At 43.2% G+C, this 21,021-nt stretch overlaps 1 long non-coding RNA gene across 13 annotated transcripts; it reads right to left on the bottom strand.

Moving 5' to 3' along the window:
* Positions 1–11,700: 11,700 nt before the first annotated feature.
* Positions 11,701–18,033, bottom strand: LOC119316719. 13 transcript variants are annotated; one of them, XR_005153225.1, is made up of 7 exons: positions 17,461–18,033; positions 17,350–17,395; positions 16,225–16,345; positions 15,682–15,732; positions 13,500–15,201; positions 12,026–12,456; positions 11,701–11,914 (listed from the first exon to the last, which is right to left on the bottom strand). It is a non-coding gene; the product is annotated as an uncharacterized LOC119316719 (long non-coding RNA). The 13 variants fall into 13 exon arrangements; XR_005153226.1 differs by having other exon boundaries at positions 16,225–16,304; XR_005153227.1 differs by having other exon boundaries at positions 13,500–13,568; positions 13,726–15,201; positions 16,225–18,033.
* Positions 18,034–21,021: the final 2,988 nt, after the last annotated feature.

The raw sequence follows: 21,021 nt of genomic DNA, 5'->3' as shown, positions 1-21,021 counted from the left end.
GCACTGCTGCCTTGGTCACATTGGTGTCAAGCGCATGAAGAAGCTCCATGCCGATGGACTTTTAGAGTCTCTTGATTATGAATCGTTTGACACGTGCGAACCATGCCTCTTGGGCAAAATGACCAAGACTCCGTTCTCCGGAACAATGGAGCGAGCAACCAACTTGTTGGAAATCATACATACCGATGTGTGCGGTCCAATGAGCGTTGAGGCTCGCGGAGGATATCGTTATGTTCTCACTCTCACTGATGACTTGAGTAGATATGGGTATGTCTACTTAATGAAACACAAGTCTGAGACCTTTGAAAAGTTTAAGGAATTTCAGAATGAGGTAGAGAATCAACGTGACCGAAAGATAAAATTCTTACGATCAGATCGTGGAGGAGAATACTTAAGTCACGAATTTGGTACACACTTAAGGAAATGTGGAATCGTTTCACAACTCATGCCGCCTGGAACACCTCAGCGAAACGGTGTGTCCGAACGTCGTAATCGCACTCTATTGGATATGGTGCGGTCTATGATGTCTCTTACCGATTTACCGCTATCATTTTGGGGATACGCTCTAGAGACAGCTACATTCACTTTAAATAGGGCACCGTCTAAATCCGTTGAGACGACACCGTATGAATTATGGTTTGGAAAGAAACCTAAGTTGTCGTTTCTAAAAGTTTGGGGATGCGATGCTTATGTCAAGAAACTTCAACCTGAAAAGCTCGAACCCAAGTCGGAAAAATGCGTATTCATAGGATACCCTAAGGAAACTGTCGGGTATACCTTCTACTTAAGATCCGAAGGCAAGATCTTTGTTGCCAAGAACGGATGCTTTCTGGAAAAATAGTTTCTCTCGAAAGAAGTAAGTGGGAGGAAAGTAGAACTCGATGAAGTACTACCTCTTGAGCGGGAAAGTGGCGCAGCGCAGGAAACCGTTCCTGTGATGCCCACACCAACTGAAGAGGAAAACAATGATGATGATCAAGGTACTTCGGATCAAGTTACTACTGAACTTCGTAGGTCCACAAGGACACGTTCCGCACCAGAGTGGTACGGCAACCCTGTCCTGGAAATCATGTTGTTAGACAACAATGAACCTTCGAACTATGAAGAAGCGATGGCGGGCCCGGATTCCAACAAATGGCTTGAAGCCATAAAATCCGAGATAGAATCCATGTATGAAAACAAAGTATGGACTTTGACAGACTTGCCCGATGATCGGCGAGCGATAGAAAACAAATGGATTTTTAAGAAGAAGACGGACGCGAATGGTAATGTTACCATTTATAAGGCTCGACTTGTCGCTAAGGGTTATCGACAAGTTCAAGGGATTGACTACGACGAGACTTTCTCTCCCGTAGCGAAGCTGAAGTCCGTCCGAATCATGTTAGCAATTGCCGCATACTATGATTATGAGATATGGCAGATGGACGTCAAAACAGCATTCCTTAACGGGCATCTTAAGGAAGAACTTTATATGATGCAGCCGGAAGGTTTTGTCGATCCTCGGAACGCTAACAAAGTATGCAAGCTCCAGCGATCCATTTATGGACTGGTGCAAGCATCTCGGAGTTGGAACATTCGCTTTGATGAGATGATCAAAGCGTTTGGGTTTATGCAGACTTATGGAGAAGCCTGCGTTTACAAGAAAGTGAGTGGGAGCTCTGTAGCATTTCTCATATTATATGTAGATGACATACTCTTGATGGGAAATAATATAGAATTTCTGGACAGCATTAAGGCCTACTTGAATAAGTGTTTTTCAATGAAGGACCTTGGAGAAGCTGCTTATATATTAGGCATCAAGATCTATAGAGATAGATCGAGACGCCTCATAGGTCTTTCACAAAGCACATACCTTGATAAGATTTTGAAGAGGTTCAAAATGGATCAGTCCAAGAAGGGGTTCTTGCCTATGTTACAAGGTGTGAGATTGAGCTCGGCTCAGTCACCGACCACAGCAAAAGATAAAGAAGAGTGTCATCCCCTATGCTTCAGCCATAGGATCTATTATGTATGCCATGCTGTGTACCAGACCCGATGTAAACCTTGCCGTAAGTTTGGTAGCAAGATACCAAAGTAATCCCGGCAAGGAACACTGGACAGCGGTCAAGAATATCCTGAAGTACCTGAAAAGGACGAAGGACATGTTTCTCGTTTATGGAAGAGACGAAGAGCTCGTCGTAAAGGGTTACGTCGACGCTAGCTTCGACTCAGATCTGGATGACTCTAAGTCACAAACCGGATACGTGTATATGTTGAATGGTGGAGCAGTAAGCTGGTGCAGCTGCAAGCAGAGCGTCGTGGCGGGATCTACGTGTGAAGCGGAGTACATGGCAGCCTCGGAGGCAGCGCATGAAGCGATTTGGGTGAAGGAGTTCATCACCGACCTAGGAGTCATACCCAATGCGTCGGGGCCGATCAAAATATTCTGTGACAACACTGGAGCTATTGCCCTCGCCAAGGAGCCCAGGTTTCACAAGAAGACCAGGCACATCAAGCGTCGTTTCAACTCCATCCGTGAAAATGTTCAAGATGGAGACATAGAGATTTGCAAAGTGCACATGGATCTGAATGTCGCAGATCCGCTGACTAAACCTCTCTCGCGTGCAAAACATGATCAACACCAGAACTCTATGGGTGTTCGATTCATCACAATGTAACTAGATTGGTGACTCTAGTGCAAGTGGGAGACTGTTGGAAATATGCCCTAGAGGCAATAATAAAAGTATTATTATATTTCAATGTTCATGATAAATGTCTTTTATTCATGCTATAACTGTATTATCCGGAAATCGTAATACACGTGTGAATACTTAGACCACAATATGTCCCTGGTGAGCCTCTAGTTGACTAGCTCGTTGTGATCAACAGATAGTCATGGTTTCCTGACTATGGACATTGGATGTCGTTGATAACGGGATCACATCATTAGGAGAATGATGTGATGGACAAGACCCAATCCTAAGCATAGCATAAAAGATCGTGTAGTTCGTTTTGCTAGAGCTTTGCCAATGTCAAGTATCTCTTCCTTCGACCATGAGATCGTGTAACTCCCGGATATCGTAAGAGTGCCTTGGGTGTATCAAACGTCACAACGTAACTGGGTGACTATAAAGGTGCATTACAGGTATCTTTGAAAGTATCTGTTGGGTTGACACGGATCGAGATTGGGATTTGTCACTCCGTATGACGGAGAGGTATCTCTGGGCCCACTCGGTAATGCATCATCATAATGAGCTCAATGTGACCAAGGTGTTGGACACGGGATCATGCATTACGGTACGAGTAAAGTGACTTGCCGGTAACGAGACTGAACAAGGTATTGGGATACCGACGATCGAGTCTCGGGCAAGTAACGTACTGATTGACAAAGGGAATTGCGTACAGGGTTTGATCGAATCCTCGACATCGTGGTTCATCCGATGACAACATCGAGGAGCATGTGGGAGCCATCATGGGTATCCAGATCCCGCTGTTGGTTATTGACCTAAGAGCGTCTCGGTCATGTCTGCATGTCTCCCGAACCCGTAGGGTCTACACACTTAAGGTTCGGTGACGCTAGGGTTATTAGGAAGACTAGTATGTGACTACCGAATGTTGTTCGGAGTCCCGGATGGGATCCTGGACGTCACGAGGAGCTCTGGAAGGGTCCGGAGGTAAAGATTTATATATGGGAAGTTGTCAAACGGACACCGGGAAGTTTCGGGGTCATACCGGTATTGTACCGGGGCCACCGGAAGGGTTCCGGGGGTCCACCGGGAGGGGCCACCCCTCCCGGGGGGGCACATGGGCTGCGTGGGGCAGGGAGCCAGCCCCTGGTGGGCTGGGCGCACCCCCTCCCTTGGGCCCTTGCGCCTATGGTTGGGGGGGGAACCCTAGAGGGGGCGCCCCCCTTGGCTTGGGGGGCAAGCCACCCTCTCCCCCTCTCCCCTTGGCCGCCGCACCCCCCCTAGATGGGTTCTAGGGGGCCGGCCCCCTTCTCCCTTCCCCCTATAAATAGGGGGGTGAGGGGAGGGCAGCCAGACCACCCTCCAAGGCGCAGCCCTCCCCTCCCCAACACCTCTCCTCCTCCGTTGTGTGCTTGGCGAAGCCCTGTCGGAGTACTGCCTCTCCACCATCACCACGCCGTCGTGCTGCCGGTGGAGCTATCTTCCTCAACCTCTCCTTTCCCCTTGCTGGATCAAGAAGGAGGAGACGTCTCCCGTCCCGTACGTGTGTTGAACGCGGAGGTGCTGTCCGTTCAGCACTTGGTCATCGGTGATTCGAATCACGTCGAGTACGAATCCATCATCACCTTGCAAGCTTCCGCACGCGATCTACAAGTGGTATGTAGATGCAAACTCTCTCCCTTGACTCGTTGCTTAGATGAACTCATAGATGGATCTTGGTGAAACCGTAGGAAAAATTTTAATTTTCTGCAATGTTCCCCAACAAGATGTTGGGCCCTGGTTGCACCTGGGGGAGTCCTGAGGAGGGGACAACCCACCAGGGCGCGCCAGGAGGCCCAGGCGCGCCCTGGTGGGTTGTGCCCACCTCGGGTGCCCCCCGGACCGCCTCTTTTCTCTATAAATACCCCACAAATCCCAGAACCCTAGGGGAGTCGACGGAATATTCATCCAGCCGCCGCAGAGTCCAGAACCACTAGATCCAATCTAGACACCATCACGGAGGGGTTTGTAAGTGCATCTAGTGCCCCTTAGTGATTTTGGTGTATTGAAGACTTATAGGTTAAGGGACAAATGCGTTTGTGAGTGTACACATGACTATAAGTCTATGAGGAGTTTGATATTTACAGAGAAAGTCGACCCCTAAAAATGAATGTCTTCAACTGAAGACTTTGGATTTCTGAAGACTTTCTGAAGACTTTGAAAGTGAAGAAATTGGAGTGACCATGAAGACTTGATATTCATGCGAGGAACATGAAGCGTGAAGACTTTTGTTTTTGTAGTTTCATTTTCTCTTTCTTGAGTCATAGGAAACACCACACTGTTAAAGGGGGTCGAGTTAAAACTAAGGAAAAGTTTCCAAGTGATGCTCATCTCAAAATCCTACACCTACCAATCCCTTCAAGTGAAGCCATTGGAAATCTCATACAGTCCAGTCAATTTCTTTAGTGACAGAGATGAAGAACTTCTGGTCTTTGAGGAATTTGTCCTGACTGAGGAGTTAGGAATTCACCAGTGCAGATTGCCTACAAGTGAGGAACATGATAGCCCTGAGGAATTTGAACCTCAAATTTCCGACCGTTGCTGTGTTATGCGCCAGCTGTCCCAAAATATCTTATCCACCTAACGGTCATATCATTGGAGGGCATTTATGTCTTATCATGTCGAGCTGCTCCCGGCGGCTATAAATAGCCGCCCCCTACAACCACTAGCTGGTTGGCTACTCCATGAGAAACTGACACTTGTCATTGAGAGCATCCCATCCTCCGAGGACTTTGAGCGAAAATCATCAAGAGAGGAAAAAACCCAAAACCACAAACCAAACACCTACAAACCCAAAGTGATTGGGCATCACTAAAGAGATTGTTCCTGTGTGGAACAAACGCTTGTTACCTTTGAGGACTGTGCATCCTCCAGACGGTTAGGCGTCATGGTCTAGAGCATCCAAGAGGAAATTGTGGATCGCTGGGTTACCGAGTTTGTGAAGGTTTGGAAGTCACCTAAAGACTTACCACGAGTGATTGGACGAGGTCTGTGTGACCTTAGTTCAAGGAGAATACGGTGAGGACCGTGTGTCCTCGGGTTTAAATACCTAGCCGCTCTAACCAGACGTACAACTGTCACAACAGTTGGAACTGGTCTACCAAATATTTGTCTTCACCGAGCTAACTGGTTCTATTTCCTCAACCCTTTCATTTCTTCATTACTGTGTCATGTACCTGTTCATATCTGTTTGAAGGCTTTGACTGAAGACATTCTCAATTTCGTCAGTTCAATTTCTTCAATCTGTTTGTCTTCATTCTGTTCTATCCTATGCTTACGCTTTCTGTACTCTGTGTTTGTTTTCTATTCATCATGATGTCCATGCTTATGTTATGTCATGTCATGTCTGCATCTGAGTACTCATTCCGCTACAAATAGTTCTTCGCTTAGGAATTTCCTCACCCTGAAATTCCTTAGTGAAGAATTCATAAAAATCGCCTATTCACCCCCCTCTAGTCGACTTAACGCACTTTCAGGGTTCATTACTTCCATCGGTGCCTCTTCGATGATGCGTGAGTAGTTCTTTGTAGACCTTCGGGTCCGTAGTTAGTAGCTAGATGGCTTCATATCACTCTCTTGATTCTCAATACAATGGTCTCTTGGAGATCCATATGATGTAACTCTTTTGTGGTGTGTTCGTTGGATTGATGAACTTTGAATTTATGATCAGATCTATCTTTTTATATCCATGAAAGTATTTGAGTTTCTTTGATCTCTTTTATGCATGATATCTTATAGCCTCATATCTATTCTCCGATATTTGGGTTTTGTTTGTACAACTTGATCTATTTATCTTGCAATGGGAAGAGGTGCCAAGTAGTGGGTTCGATCTTACCGTGCTTGATCCCAGTGACAGAAAGGGAACCGCCACGTATGTATCGTTGCTAATAAGGATAAAAAGATGGGATCTATATCTACCGCCATAGATAAACAGATCTTGTCTACATCATGTCATCGTTCTTATTGCATTACTCCATTTTCCATGAACTTAATAGACTATATATATGCTGGATAGCGGTCGATGTGTGGAGTAATAGTAGTAGATGCAGGCAGGAGTCGGTCTACTAATCTTGGACGTGATGCCTATGTAATGATCATTGCCTGGATATCGTCATAATTATTTGAGGTTCTATCAATTGCCCAACAGTAATTTGTTTACCCATCGTTTGCTATTTTTCTCGAGAGAAGCCACTAGTCAAACCTAAGGCCCCCATGTCTTCTTTCTCGTATATTTGCCTTTGCGATCTATTTTTCTCTTGCTTTTATTTTCAGATCCAAAAAACCAAAAAACCAAAAAATACCTTGCTGCAATTTATTTTATTTGGCATTCAATCTATCAGTATTTACATCTTTCTCCTGTCCTCGTGCCATTTCTGGGGCCGTTACTCGAAAGGGATTGACAACCCCTTTAACACGTCGGGTTGCGAGTGGTTGTTATTTGTGTGCAGGGGCTGTTTATGTTATGTTGCTTGGTTCTCCTACTGGTTCGACCGCTGTGCTGCATCATCCCTTCCTCTTTGGGGAAAAAACTGACGTAGCTTCAAGCGACATCAAAAGGAATTTCTGGCGCCGTTGCCGGGGAGGATTTTCATCATAACCAGGTTCCTAATCACAAATCTCGCCTCCTCGCAATTTACATTATTTGCCATTTGCCTCTTGTTTTCCTCTCCCCCACTTCACAAAGATTTGCCTCTCTTTTTCTGTTCGCCGTTTTCTTGCCGGATCCGTTTTTGTTTGCTTTCTTGTTTGCGAAATCATGATACCTCAAAGAAAATATTATGATGTTCCTTACCCAAATATTTTGCTTGAAATTGAGAAAAGTACTAAGGAATATATGACTACACAATTTGAGCATAATAAGTACTTTACTGAAGAACTTAAGGAACATTCCGTTGTGCTAGATGCTATCACAAAACAACTTGATGATATTAGTAGAGAAGTTTGTAATCTTCAATCTAAGTATGCTTTTGCTGAAAGTTTGCTAGGAAAAATATCCGATGCACAAGCTACCTTAGTAAATCAAATGGTTGCTAAACCAATCTCGCTAGAAGATAAAAGTGATGAAGATCTTAAAATGATTGGTGTTTCTTCTATTGATTCCTTGTTTAGTAAAGTTAATATTGATGAAAAAGGGACTGGAGAAGAGTCAACTTTAGGTAGAAGGCGTCCCAATATTTCGGAGGGTGAAAATCTTGTTGAGAAGAATGATGAAAGTGGGTTTGGAGAGGTCAAAACTTTAGCTAGTGATGCACCCACTCTTTTGGATTACAAAGACTTTAATTATGATAGTTGCTCTTTGATTGATTGTATTTCTTTGTTGCAATCCATGATAAATTCACCCCATGCTTATGAAAAAAACAAAGCTTTTACTAAACATATTGTTGATGCTATGATGAAAGCTCTTGAAGAAAAATTGGAATTAGAAGTTTCAATTACTAGAAAATTGCATGATGAATGGGAACCTACTATCAAAGTCAAGATTAAAAATTATGAGTGTTTTGCTTTGTGTGACTTGGGTGCTAGTGTTTCTACAATTCTGAAATCTTTATGTGATGTGCTTGGTCTTACTAATCTTGAAGAATGTTCTTTGAATTTGCACTTGGCGGATTCTACTATTAAAAAGCTTATGGGAAGAATTAATGATGTTCTTATTCTTGCAAATATAAATTATTTGCCCATAGATTTTATTGTTCTTGATATTGATTGCAATCCGTCTTGTCCAATTATTCTTGGTAGACCATTTTTACGCACTATCGGTGCCGTGATTGATATGAAAGAAGGCAATATTAAGTTCCAATTTCCTTTGAGGAAGGGTATGGAATACTTTCCTAGAACTACAATTAAGCCACCCTATGAATCAATCATGAAGGCATCTTATGGATCTCGAACCAAAGATGACAAAATTTAGATCCTTGCTTTATGCCTAGCTAAGGACGTAAAACTATAGCGCTTGTTGGGAGGCAACCCAATGAATAAAATATATTTTTGCTTTTTCTTCCTGTTTTTGAGTGTTAGCACAATTATGCTACCGTTATGATTGTGTTTTTGTGTCTTAATTAGTGTTCGTGCCAAGTAAAGCCTTTAGGATCTTCTTGGGCAATAGTTGTTTGATCTTGCTGAAAAACAAAAAGTTTTGCGCTGATGAAATTAATTTTAGTTTTTTACCAGAGAGCGATAAAATACCCACTCCAATTTCACTAGACCAATATACAAATTTCTCAGGACGTCCTAATGTTTCAGAGTTTTTTGAGCTACAGAAGTATTCGAAATAGTCAGATTGCTACAGACTGTTCTATTTTGACAGATTCTGTTTTCTTTTGTGCTGTGTGCTTATTTTGATGGCTCTATGGTTTTCTTTGATGGGATTTTGCCATAGAAAAGTTGGAATACAATAGATATAATACAAAAACAAAATATGAATTGGTTTGATACAACACTTATAGTAGTGATTTATTATTCTTATACTAACGGATCTCATGAAGGTTTTGTTGAGTTTTGTGTGATTGAAGTTTTCAAGTTTTGGGTTATCTTATGATGGATGAAGGAAGGATGTAAGAGCCTAAGCTTGGGGATGCCCTGGCATCCCAAGCTATTATCCAAGAATGAGAAACCAACTAAGCTTGGGGATGCCCCCAAGTGGCATCCCCGCTTTCTTCCAACAACTATCGGTATTTTACTCAAGACTATATTTTTATTCGTCACATGATATGTGTTTTGCTTGGAGCGTCTTGTATGATATGTGTCTTTGCTTGGTTTATTTTGTGTTTTAAGTCATCAGCTAGACACACCTATTTGAGAGAGTCAAAAGTATATCTTGACTTGTTAGAATTGCTCTCTATGCTTCAATTAATTTTTTTATGAGCAATGGACTTGCTCTAGTGCTTCACTTACATCTTTTTGTGCACGGTGTGCTTTGTTAATTTTGAAGAAATGCTCTCTTGCTTCACTTAGATTTATTTTAGAGTTGGTAAAATTTTGAAGAAATTCCCTCTTGCTTCACTTAAATTATTTTGAGAAAAAGAAAATTTGTTATGCTCATGATCTTCACTTATATTTGTTTGAGATTATGAAAAGCAACACATGAAAATTAGTCCCAAAGTGATAGATATCCAAGAAGGATAAAGAAAAAAAGAGAAAAAAATGTCATGAAGATCATTGGACAAAATAAGCTTGATTCTTAGTAATAGTTTTGAGACATGATGATGTGATATGTGAGTCATCTTGATGAGTAATTATGCTTTAGTAATAATATTGGTGTTAAGGTTTGTGATTCCCTATGCATGCACAAAAGTCAATAATCATGCAATGAAATTATATCCTACTTATGGTGCATTATTCGGTGTTAATTATTCTTAATGCTTGCTTATGAGATTATTCGTTTCTTGGTTGGTTGCTTCCCAATATTTTGCTAGCCTTCATTTTGCACTAAGTATGACCTCTACTTGTGCATCCAAAATCCTTTAAACCAGTTTTGCCACATGAGTCCACTATATCTACCTATATGCGGTATTCTTTTGCCGTTCTAAGCAAATTTGCATGTGCCATCTCTAATTTTCAAAATAAACTTCTCTTTTGTGTGTTTGTTTCGCTCGCGGAGCGGTGAGGGGTGGCTAACATTTTCCATGCTAGATGTGTTATTCTCAGGAAGAGTGTTTATTCACTTGTCATTGCACAAGAGTAAGGCAAAGGTATTAGGGATGCCCAGTCCCGAAATGCAAAAACAAATGAATTTACTTTATGTTGTCAAATAATACATTCCTTGGAAAGTGTTGGTATGGAGGGCAACCGTGGATACGGCTAGCCATGGAAAGTGAAAGTTATGGTAGAAAAAGGAATACACTTTATTTTATTTTTGGGAACCGCCTATGATATATCTATGCATGGAAAGTATTGGGAACTCTAAGTCGTTTTCGTTGGTGGGATAGATACACCTCCCAAAATGTTTTTATCTCAATTTTTTTGCTTTGAGCTCTGGCACCTTTACAAATCCCTACTTCCCTCTACGAAGGGCCTATCTTTACTTTATGCAATTTTTTTTTATTGAGTCTCCATCTTCTCTTATAAAATCACCAACTAGGAGGTAATATGATCGTGCTTAAGTATTGGGTGTAGTTAATATTCGAGTGTGTTTCATGAATGGATCAATGTTTGAGCATGATGGGCTAGGGATAACTTATTTTAGCGTTGATATTTTAAAAGACATGGTTGCTTGTTGATATGCTTGAGTATCTAAATTATTATGTCAAAACTAGACTATTTCTTTGAATCACGTAAAAGTCCAAATGTCCATGCTATAAAGAAAAGAATATGGTATGACATGATGAACAACACTCCACATCAAAAATTCTGTTTTTATCACTTACCTACTCGAGGACGAGTAGGAGTTAAGCTTGGGGATGCTGATACGTCTCCAACGTATCTATAATTTTTTATTGTTCCATGCTGTTTTATTATCAATCTTGGATGTTTTATAATCATTTTATAGTCATTTTATATCATTTTTTGGTACTAACCTATTGACATAGTGCCAAGTGCCAGTTGCTGTTTTTCCCATGTTTTTTTACAGCGCAAAAAATCAATATCAAACAGGGTCCAAATGCCACGAAACTTTACAAGATTTTTTATGGACCAAAAGGAAGATGTTTGTACCTGGTTGCACCTGGGGGGAGTTCCGAGGAGGGGACAACCCATCAGGGTGTGCCAGGAGGCCCAGGCGCACCCTGGAGGGTTGTGCCCACCTCGGGTGCCTCCCGGACCGCCTCTTTGCTTTATAAACTAGTTGACCCGTTGCGCCAAATGGCGCAAAGACCCGCTAAAGCCATGTTGTCGATGAAAATAGTTTCATTTTGCAAGGACATATTCGATACTCGTAATAAAAATCCCATGTGTTAAACCATGCTATTTTTAAAATGTCCATCAAAAAGATCATCCAGTAAACCCATGAGCCACGGTTCCTTTCTAATGGAAACAGGTAATGTAATCTATGAGATTGTAATAGTGGAAAGACCATTATCAATATTTTTATTATTCTTATAACTGTAAACAAGGAGACCACTACCATCTGAATTCATACATGCACCTCCCATAAAACCAATATATTGCACAAACAACACTCGCAAATTGTCATAGGCTTTCTGTAACAATGTAACCACTGTAATTTCTTCAACGATGACAAGAGCTGGTAGAATGATGGTTGCTTGCTTGGATCGCTGCACCAAAGATCGTTGAGGTCATAGTTAGTGAGGCAAGTAGCAGAAAAGAAGAGAAAATAAAAATTGAGAACAACGACATAATATTTGAGAAACGATCTGTCATCTTACTTGTCCCGACATGAAGGTATTATGCTAGCCACCAGTGGAATGACCTCTTTGGGAATACCTAGTCGTTTGTTCTGGAACCCAACTGCTCCAAAAACTTGCATTGGATTCAGCCCGCTTGAAAGTACAACCAACATTGCTAATTCCCATAGGATTACTCACATAGGGGCAGAAGCTCTTTCTCTAACATGCAAGCAGAACGAACATAGGACTGTATGTATAATAAGTTTCTATAAGATAAGCAACTTGTTGTGTTACCACCTAGACAAAAGCACCTGAGTGGACAAATCAAAACGCTGGATAGGGGCCACATCTAGCACACACTTTTCACATATCATTTGAATTTTGGTGGATCCTGGATGAACGGCTTCTTGGAGACTGAATTCGGGTGGACTCCTAGATCTCCAGTATAGATATTAATCCAGGAAATTGTCCTATGGAAAATACAAAAATATAAGAACCATGAGCTAAAGGCATGCTTGTAATTAGAACAACAACCTACATGTAATCCGCCAGGGAGAATGATACTGCAAAAAAGGTTAAATCTCTTATACTGAAAACCGTGCAAAGGAGTGCCCCGCTGTAATAATGTAAATTTCCTGGGATGTATATTTAATAGCTAAATTTTGTTCAAATGTCTGGGAATATTAATCATAAATCCGAAGAATGCATGAAACAGCAGACCAAATATATCTACCATAAGACATCAAAAAAGATATCATTTGGATCTATTTTGTCAACAAAATTGACAACCACAATAACCATGACAATCCTGCACAAAGGATGGTATACACCAAAATACTTTCAATCATAAATTCTATCTAAAAGCTAAGGTTTATTCTTAGATGCAAATATACTATCAACTCATAAAGCTGAGATACCCCTTCGGACCAGATCACCTAAGTTGGCACTAATATCAACTTTTACTTTGCAATAATAAGAAGATCTTCATACTTTCCTCTGTCCCAAATCTAATAGGTTTACAACCCTGATATATGACATTGGCTACTGTCATGTTGCATTTCAAAAGAACAAGGGAAAAAGGCACGACAACCACGTGTAGGGCTGCTCCAAGAAACTCACATGCTTAGTTTTCATCTTGATGTTGTAGGGTAGCAGAGACTTAGAAAAAAACACATCGAAGCAAAGCTAAAAAAATGGCTACATAGCAAGCAATGATAATGAAAAATATTTTCAGTTATCACTGACCACCAGAAGTAACACTATCGGCTCCATAAAAATGTCTTGGTAATTGACTGTTGAAAGGCAGAAGAACTGAATATATAAGAATAAGCCATAAGGCACACTTCTCACAAAAAAAGAGATGGCCACTGTGAAGAAGCACGAGCCTAGTATGTCTCTAATAATAGAGATGCTCCTGTTCAATATAACTAAACTATTCCGTGAGCAAAATGTAAACATGCATGTAGCTTGAATTCAAAGAATACACATGTAGCTGGAAAGAAAGGAAGCAAACCTCGAGCAGCAAAACAGAGTTACAACAAAACAGAAGATCAACATGCAGCAACACAGGAGATTGCATAACCTGATAAATAAACATAAATGAAGTAGTCAGAGCAGGCAAAGAAAACTTCATGCGCCAAGGCATTAAAACATTTTACAGTTCAGTTTGCAAGTTCAAAGTTGACACCATGGCGACACACAACTATAGAGTAAAAGACCAGCATGCTATGCATGTATACCATGTTTCACTTTGAAAATAAAGCTGGATTGCAACTGAATATCTCTCCTTGTATTTCCTATATTCCACACACCTAAATTAAACCAGCAAGTTAGCATGTCATTATTTACAAAGAAACACCAAAATAACCTAATCAACCATATCCCTTCTTTAATATTTCCTTTCTTTTTTGTAATTCTAATTCTTCAACATGGCACAAGGATTTATCCCTATTTAATCTCACACTAAGACCTAAACTTAGTGTGTGGCATATATGTTAATACCCCCAACCTAAGATCTAAGAAGAGCAAGAACAACAAAACTGAGAAATTTCCCTTGGTTATTTTAAGTTTTCGTCGAACTGGCAAAATCATTTGTAGGCAACTCAAGTTATACGCCGCGTGCAAGAAGTGAACTTCCTTAGAAACCTCACAAATGTACGACAAGTTAGGTAAGTAACAATATATTGAGGATGAAAAAATGCTTATCGATACATGAGTTGAGAAACCAATCAAATATCTTCAGATTCAATGACGCAATTATCCTAGAAAGATCTTAAGCCTGGAGAACCCTTCAACTGAACAAAAAATAGCAAGTCAACATATCAACAACAACACAAGAGACAACTTGTTAGCAAATCCAGCAGTAAACAAAAAAACACGCTACTAATTCTTAATACCATTAACCTGTAAGATTTGTACAAGTAAAGTCATGTTAGTGATTCTTACACCAAATCAGTATACCACCGCCATAGTACTACACCGTCTAATTACTATATGATTATCAGACTGAAGAAAAACGTTGCAGCCCCCTTCCGCCACTTTGTGGATGTGACCTCGTGTTCCCTCCGCTTCAGATCAGGAACCTAAGGGAGGAATAACGGACGGCGGACGATGGTTGTTTCCACTCTTGTTTCAATGTGATCAGGAAGCAAATGCAATCCACTTTCAGAAAACCAAACTATATATACCTAAAGGATCAGTGTTCTAAAAATGTGAGTTACACTTCCTGCTTCCATGATCCATAATAAAATAAGAGACTTAGGAAAGGGGCTAGCCTACACAAATAGCCCAGAAAGATCAAGCAAAACTTGGAGAGTGGAGGGAGAGCTCACCTGGACCCAAGAATTTGTAGGTGGCCAAGATAGATGTGATAGGAAGCACAGAGGATCCGAAGAAAGCATACAACTCATTAGGCAATACATTCCTCCCCTACAATCCGTGGCCATGCTGGCCATGCTCGAACCAAAGGTCCACAATGTTGCATCCAATATCAGCACAATAGCAAGGCAAAGGCATGACTTCGGAACCTAATCCCAAAGCAGCAAAAATAAAATGGCAGTAAGGCAAAGACATGTAAAGATGCAAAGGTTACATGAACTGGACATGCCAAAATTGACTAGCTCATCTTCGAGTTCCTCCAGCAATGCCTCTTCCCTGTTCGAGGAGCTCTCTGTATCAGCCACTCGCCTGCTCATCTCCATGATGCTCGCCTCAGCCTGTAAATCCATAAAATTTAATTTAAGCCAGATAAATATTTTATCAGTAACTCTCGCTCTCTGGAACAAATGTGGACCAACTAAACTGAATATTCTACTCCCTCCGTTCCCAAATATTTATCTTTCTAGAGATTTCAACAAGTGACTACATACGAAGCAAAATGAGTGAATCTACACTCTAAAATATGTCTACATACATCCGTATGTTGTAGTCTGTTTGAAATGTTTGGAAAGACAAATATTTAGGAACGAGGGAGTACATTAGACCAGAATCTTGACTAATTAATAACTGACATAAGCAATCAACGTGTGAACACTCACTCTATGGGACAAATGCGGACCAAACTGAACAAAATATTCTACACGAGAACATAATCCAGACTAATTAATAATGACATAAGCATTGGACCTGTGAACACTCGCTCTCTGGGATAAATGCAGACCAAACTAAACCGAAGAAACATATAACTTTGTTTTTACCTTCATAACAGGTAGCATGACCAGAATCACAATCCGTGAGAAGCCATAAACCTAGAAACTGCATCAGTTAGAAAGACTGCATAGACGTGGCACATGTGCAAATATTTGTCCAATTACAAAATAAGAAAGGGATATTACCAGCACATTTTGTTATACTGCTTGGTTATGTTCAAATGGTACACAAAATCGTATTGGTAGATGAAGAAACACAATGCAAGATCTTTCAGTCCCCTCTTTTTATCCCTCTCTGGATCCATGTCCCTTCTTTTTCATCCCTCTCTCTGAATCTAGATCCTAGCAATGATCAAGCTTCCAGTCCCCTCTTTTTCATCCCTCTCTCTCAAACACACATGACACATTGTAGCAAACATAACACATACTATAATTGAAAACTAAAGCTGTGACTCTATTATCCAATTTCAGTAACCATAAACTCTGTGCCTAGCAGCAAAGATCTCATAAATGCACATACACATGATCACAAATTGTATCATCTAAATGCAAGAACAAAGTGGAGGAAAGAGAGAGGATGTAGAGGCAAACCTGAACTTCCTCGAGCTCCTTGCTCCTGCTGCTCTAGTCGGAGACCCTCCCTCAACCACCGACCACATCCGCAACTGCCGCTGAAATGTAATGAAGGCCTCCCATGAAAGGAAATTAATATCTATATATGAGAAATTAGATGAGAATATGTGGAGTAGCCAATAGGCATTTTTAGCATCGCTATGATACTGGATAATGTTGGCCTCTGGTAGCACGATGCATCACAAGCATATGTCGAGACACAAAGGTAAGTACTAGATAATTTTATACCCCAGTGCAGACTGTGCGTTCTTCCTGAATGGAACACAGAAAACCCGGATTGGAATTTTCAGAAGTTCTCTAAAACTACCTGTCGTCAATGAGTAAAGTATCCTATGGCTAATACTTATGTACGTAACAAATTCATGTCTCCATTGTCCAGAATTCAACATCCATCAGAATATAAACAAACTTGACAAGCATTGTACTGCCCCTTCTTACATAGACCATGCAAACTAACAAGGACGTCCCTTCAACCACATATAACACAAGCATAAAGCAAAGAATATTAAACTGTGACTTCAACTACAGATAACACAAGCACCATTGTGTTGTCTAGCATAAACAACATGGAGCCCGTAGCAGCAGCGTATGATCTGCGATTTACATTTATACTCATTACTGTTAGCAAAACAAACCACCTTTCGTTTATTAAATCATGATTTTCTCACCATGAATCATAGTATATTATATATACAAGATTTTCAGTCATGGTTGGTTTCTGTGCCTAAAATAGGTATGCAAATTGGTGCATGGCGACAAATAGTAGCAAGTATCGCTCACGGATAACAATCTACTCAAACTGAATTGAAACCGGATAAATAATGCAACCAGACAACCAGGTATAAAACTGGCACATATGTGTATAGACAACTATTTCATTGGCCTTTCCTCGAATTTGTACCTATTCATCTATGCTTATGTTTAAAGATCGAGTATCCATCCGCTGTAACATCAAGAAATTGCACATGTATCTTTCTCTCCACTCTTTTCACAAAATTGGTTGCTTTAAACATAAAAATTGTTGGCAATACATATATGATTATATTTTTTCCAAAAAATTAACTCACATGTCAGCATACATACCTAGGCACTCATTATTTATCCAAGAATTTGGTGGCATGGATCCACTCTGGAAACAAACAGACACATGGTATAAGAAAAACGCGAAGAGAAAAGACACGGGACAACACATACCTTGCCTCCTCCCTGGCCCGGTTCCCTGTCGCCAGCCTCCTCCCCCTCCTGCGCAGCTCAACCCCATCGCGACCAGAGCGTTGCCCCGTGCTCCAACCACCGGATGGACAATGAAGATAATTGTGTTGAGGGAGGTAGACCATCAATGAAGGTTTGAAGAGGAAAAACTAAGAGAATAGATATGGGGAGAGGGATCCCACCATCTCCAGCTTCCTCTATCTCGAGCACCTCCATCCGGTCTCTCATTTTTCTGACCTTCCCCGTCTCGACCTCTATCTCGAGTTCCGACCCACCAACGCCAGATTCAACCCAGAAGCACCAACGATGGTGGAGGGGAGTAGCAGGCAGCGGTGGTGACGAGCGAGGATGAGGGAGGGGCTATGGGGAACGATGCGTGTGCAACACCCCGGCAGCGGCATGGCGCCACGAATGACGGCTTCCTCTTGGCGGCGTGGTTGTAGGAGAGAGAGGAGGGAGGCAGAACGACGGCGGCGGCTAACGAGGACGGAGGAGGGAGGAGCGCGAGATGTGGGGCTTGGTGAGGCTAGGGTTTGTCTGGTGGGGGCTGGGGCCTGGGGAGAGGGGGGATTGGGTGCGGAGCGCGCGGTGCAGATTGGGCAAAACGCTCTGCACGCGGAAACAGGTGGCCCAGCCAACCAGCGTGCCGCCAGCCCACCCGTCAATGGACAATGAAAACTACCGCCAGATGAAAATTAGTTTTAACTGCCATGAAGATCTGATGGCTCGGACACGCTGGAATACAAATCCGACGGCCAACGGAGCTTCAAATTGGGGGAGCCTCGTGGGAGCGAGTTGGCTTATCCAGCCGCCGCAGAGTCTAGAACCACCAGATCCAATCTAAACACTGCTACCTCTTGAGCACTGCGTTGGTTTTCCCTTGAAGAGGAAAGTGTCGGTGTCAAAACCGGCGGATCTCGGGTAGGGGGTCCCGAACTGTGCGTCTAGGCCGGATGGTAACAGGAGGTAAGGGACACGAAGTTTTACCCAGGTTCGGGCCCTCTCGATGGAGGTAAAACCCTACGTCCTGCTTGATTAATATTGATGATATGGGTAGTACAAGAGTAGATCTACCACGAGATCGGAGAGGCTAAACCCTAGAAGCTAGCCTATGGTATGATTGTTGTTGTGTATGTTGTCCTATGGACTAAAACCCTCCGGTTTATATAGACACCGGAGAGGGTTAGGGTTACACAAAGTCGGTTACAATGGTAGGAGATCTGCATATCCGTATCGCCAAGCTTGCCTTCCACGCCAAGGAAAGTCCCTTCCGGACACGGTACGAAGTCTTCAATCTTGTATCTTCATAGTCCAGGAGTCCGACTGAAGGTATAGTCCGTCCATCCGAACACCCCCTAATCCAGAACTCCCTCAGTAGCCCCTGAACCAGGCTTCAATGATGATGAGTCCGGCGCGCAGATTGTCTTCGACATTGCAAGGTGGGTTCTCCCCCAAATTTTGTGTACCTGTTGAATAAAGTCCGGTTCCTTGTAGATGTTGCGCTCCTTGGCTTCTACGCCCAATAATGGCCGCTTCCCACGTGTCAAACGAATATGAAAAGTCTGAGTGTTTTTACATCCACACCCCTAGCCGCGTAAATGAGCTGCCCTATTTAAGGGGACGAGGATTTGGATCCAAACCACACCTTCTCCCCTTCGCAAGTGTTCATCAGAGTGCATCCGACAAAGGTCCATTCCACCATGGCCAGCCGTCGCAACTCCTCCCCTCGCCCTTCCAGCCCTAAGCCTGGATATTGGGAGAGATGCTCCATCCCGCATAGCGAGTTAGTGACGCTCCAGACCAAGGGATTTCTCCCCCCGGCCTATATGGTCCCGGTTCGAGCCGGTCTTGCCGTCTATAACGGCGGAGAGCAAGCAGAGAGTGCCCCTAATCCCTCCAAAGGAGAACGGGTGTGCCTCGTCCCTTATTTAATAAGGGGGCTCGGATTTCCAATCCATCCATTTCTCCGGGGGCTGCTGGAGTTCTACGGCCTCCAGCTACATAATCTCACGCCTGCCTCCATATAGCATATCGCGGGCTTTGTAGCCCTCTACGAGCTGTTCTTGGGTGTTGAGGCTCATTTCGGGCTGTGGAAAGAGCTATTCTGCCTCGTGCCCCGTTCCAAGAAGGGGTCAATGTATCAAGTGGGCGGAGCCGAAGTGTGCCGCATCGCTGGGACCGGATATCTGTCCGGAACCCCAAAGAAGGCGTCCGGAGACTGGCCCTCGGAATGGTTTTATATAGAAGACGTCCCGCTACCGGATCCTGTCCGGATCGGCCTCCCTGAATTCAACAATGCTCCCTTAAAGAAGCGCCTAAGCTGGCGCCCACGGAGCCCTCAGAGGGAAAGTGACAGGGACATCATTTACCTGATGGGCCGAATAAGATTGTTAGCCCATTCCGGACTAACCATGATTGGGTTATGGCCGAATGCATTATGCGGGGGGTGCAGCCGCTTCAGTATAGAAGCCACCCCATGTGGGACTTCAACGGGGAGGACGACGCCACCCGCTACGGCCGTAAGGGGCCGGATTCAGCTGCCGCTCTACTAAAGATCTTGTCCACTTTGTATAAGGGAGAAGAGGAGGAATTTCTTCGCGTCAACGCTCAGGGTGGATTCTCCATGCACAATCCCCCAAGCTGGGTAAGCGGCCGTACTTGTCCATCCATTTTGTATTCCCATTGTTAAATATTCAGTCTGACGACTTCAACGCAGGAACTGCGCCGGGCTGTTAAGGAAATAAGCAGCCCTCCTTCACAACCCGAGGACCCAGGACGGTCCCTCGAACCGGCCTCTCAAGAGGATCCGGACATATCTGTGGAGCTGATTGATGGAGTGTTCCATCAATTGAGTAAGGACAACGCCTTGGTGGCCATTACGTCCGATTACCCAGGGCTAATCCTGACCCCCCAGGTAACTGAGATCGAAGTCCCAGTACCCCGAATAGGTGTCCGCCCACTCGTGTTTTCAGTTTCCTGATTAGAAGGCAGAAGGCCGAACCTGCGGCGACAAGCCAACGAGGGGCCATAGGGCCCCGCGGGCAGAAAAGAAGTGCAGTCCGGACCGAGGCGTCAGCGCAAAGGTATGGCGCGCCCCCTTATCCCAGGTGTTATACCTTCGAGGCACATTGACACTCGCGCTCTCTTCAGGACAAAGAGACCCCACCGGACTATATCCGGAGAGGCTGGCAATCGCGCCTCCACCAGCCAGGCTCCAAAGCCTGGTCCGGAGGCGGAGGAGAACGCAAGGCGCGCGCCAGACGCTCCTCCGACGGAGGATGTGGACGGGTTGTCTGCCACCAACTCTGAGGTGGAGAGTGCCATGAACCACAGGCGTCGCCGGACAATTCTTCGCGACGCTTGTTTCTCCCAAGGGGCGTTAGATGCCTTCAACTCGGGAGATGCGTACCTCCGTGCTGCTCAAAATGGTCTAGCTAGAGCCACGGAGCAATATGTAAAAGACATACGGGTAGGAAAATTCTGGTAATTATATATATATACCGGTAGCCCCCGAGACTTGAAATAGTTAGAATAACTGATTTA

Source organism: Triticum dicoccoides, chromosome 6A, assembly GCF_002162155.2.
Source record: "Triticum dicoccoides isolate Atlit2015 ecotype Zavitan chromosome 6A, WEW_v2.0, whole genome shotgun sequence".
Classification (NCBI taxonomy): Eukaryota; Viridiplantae; Streptophyta; class Magnoliopsida; order Poales; family Poaceae; genus Triticum; species Triticum dicoccoides.
Note: the sequence above shows the minus strand (reverse complement) of the source record. Positions and strands in the feature narration are given on the sequence as shown.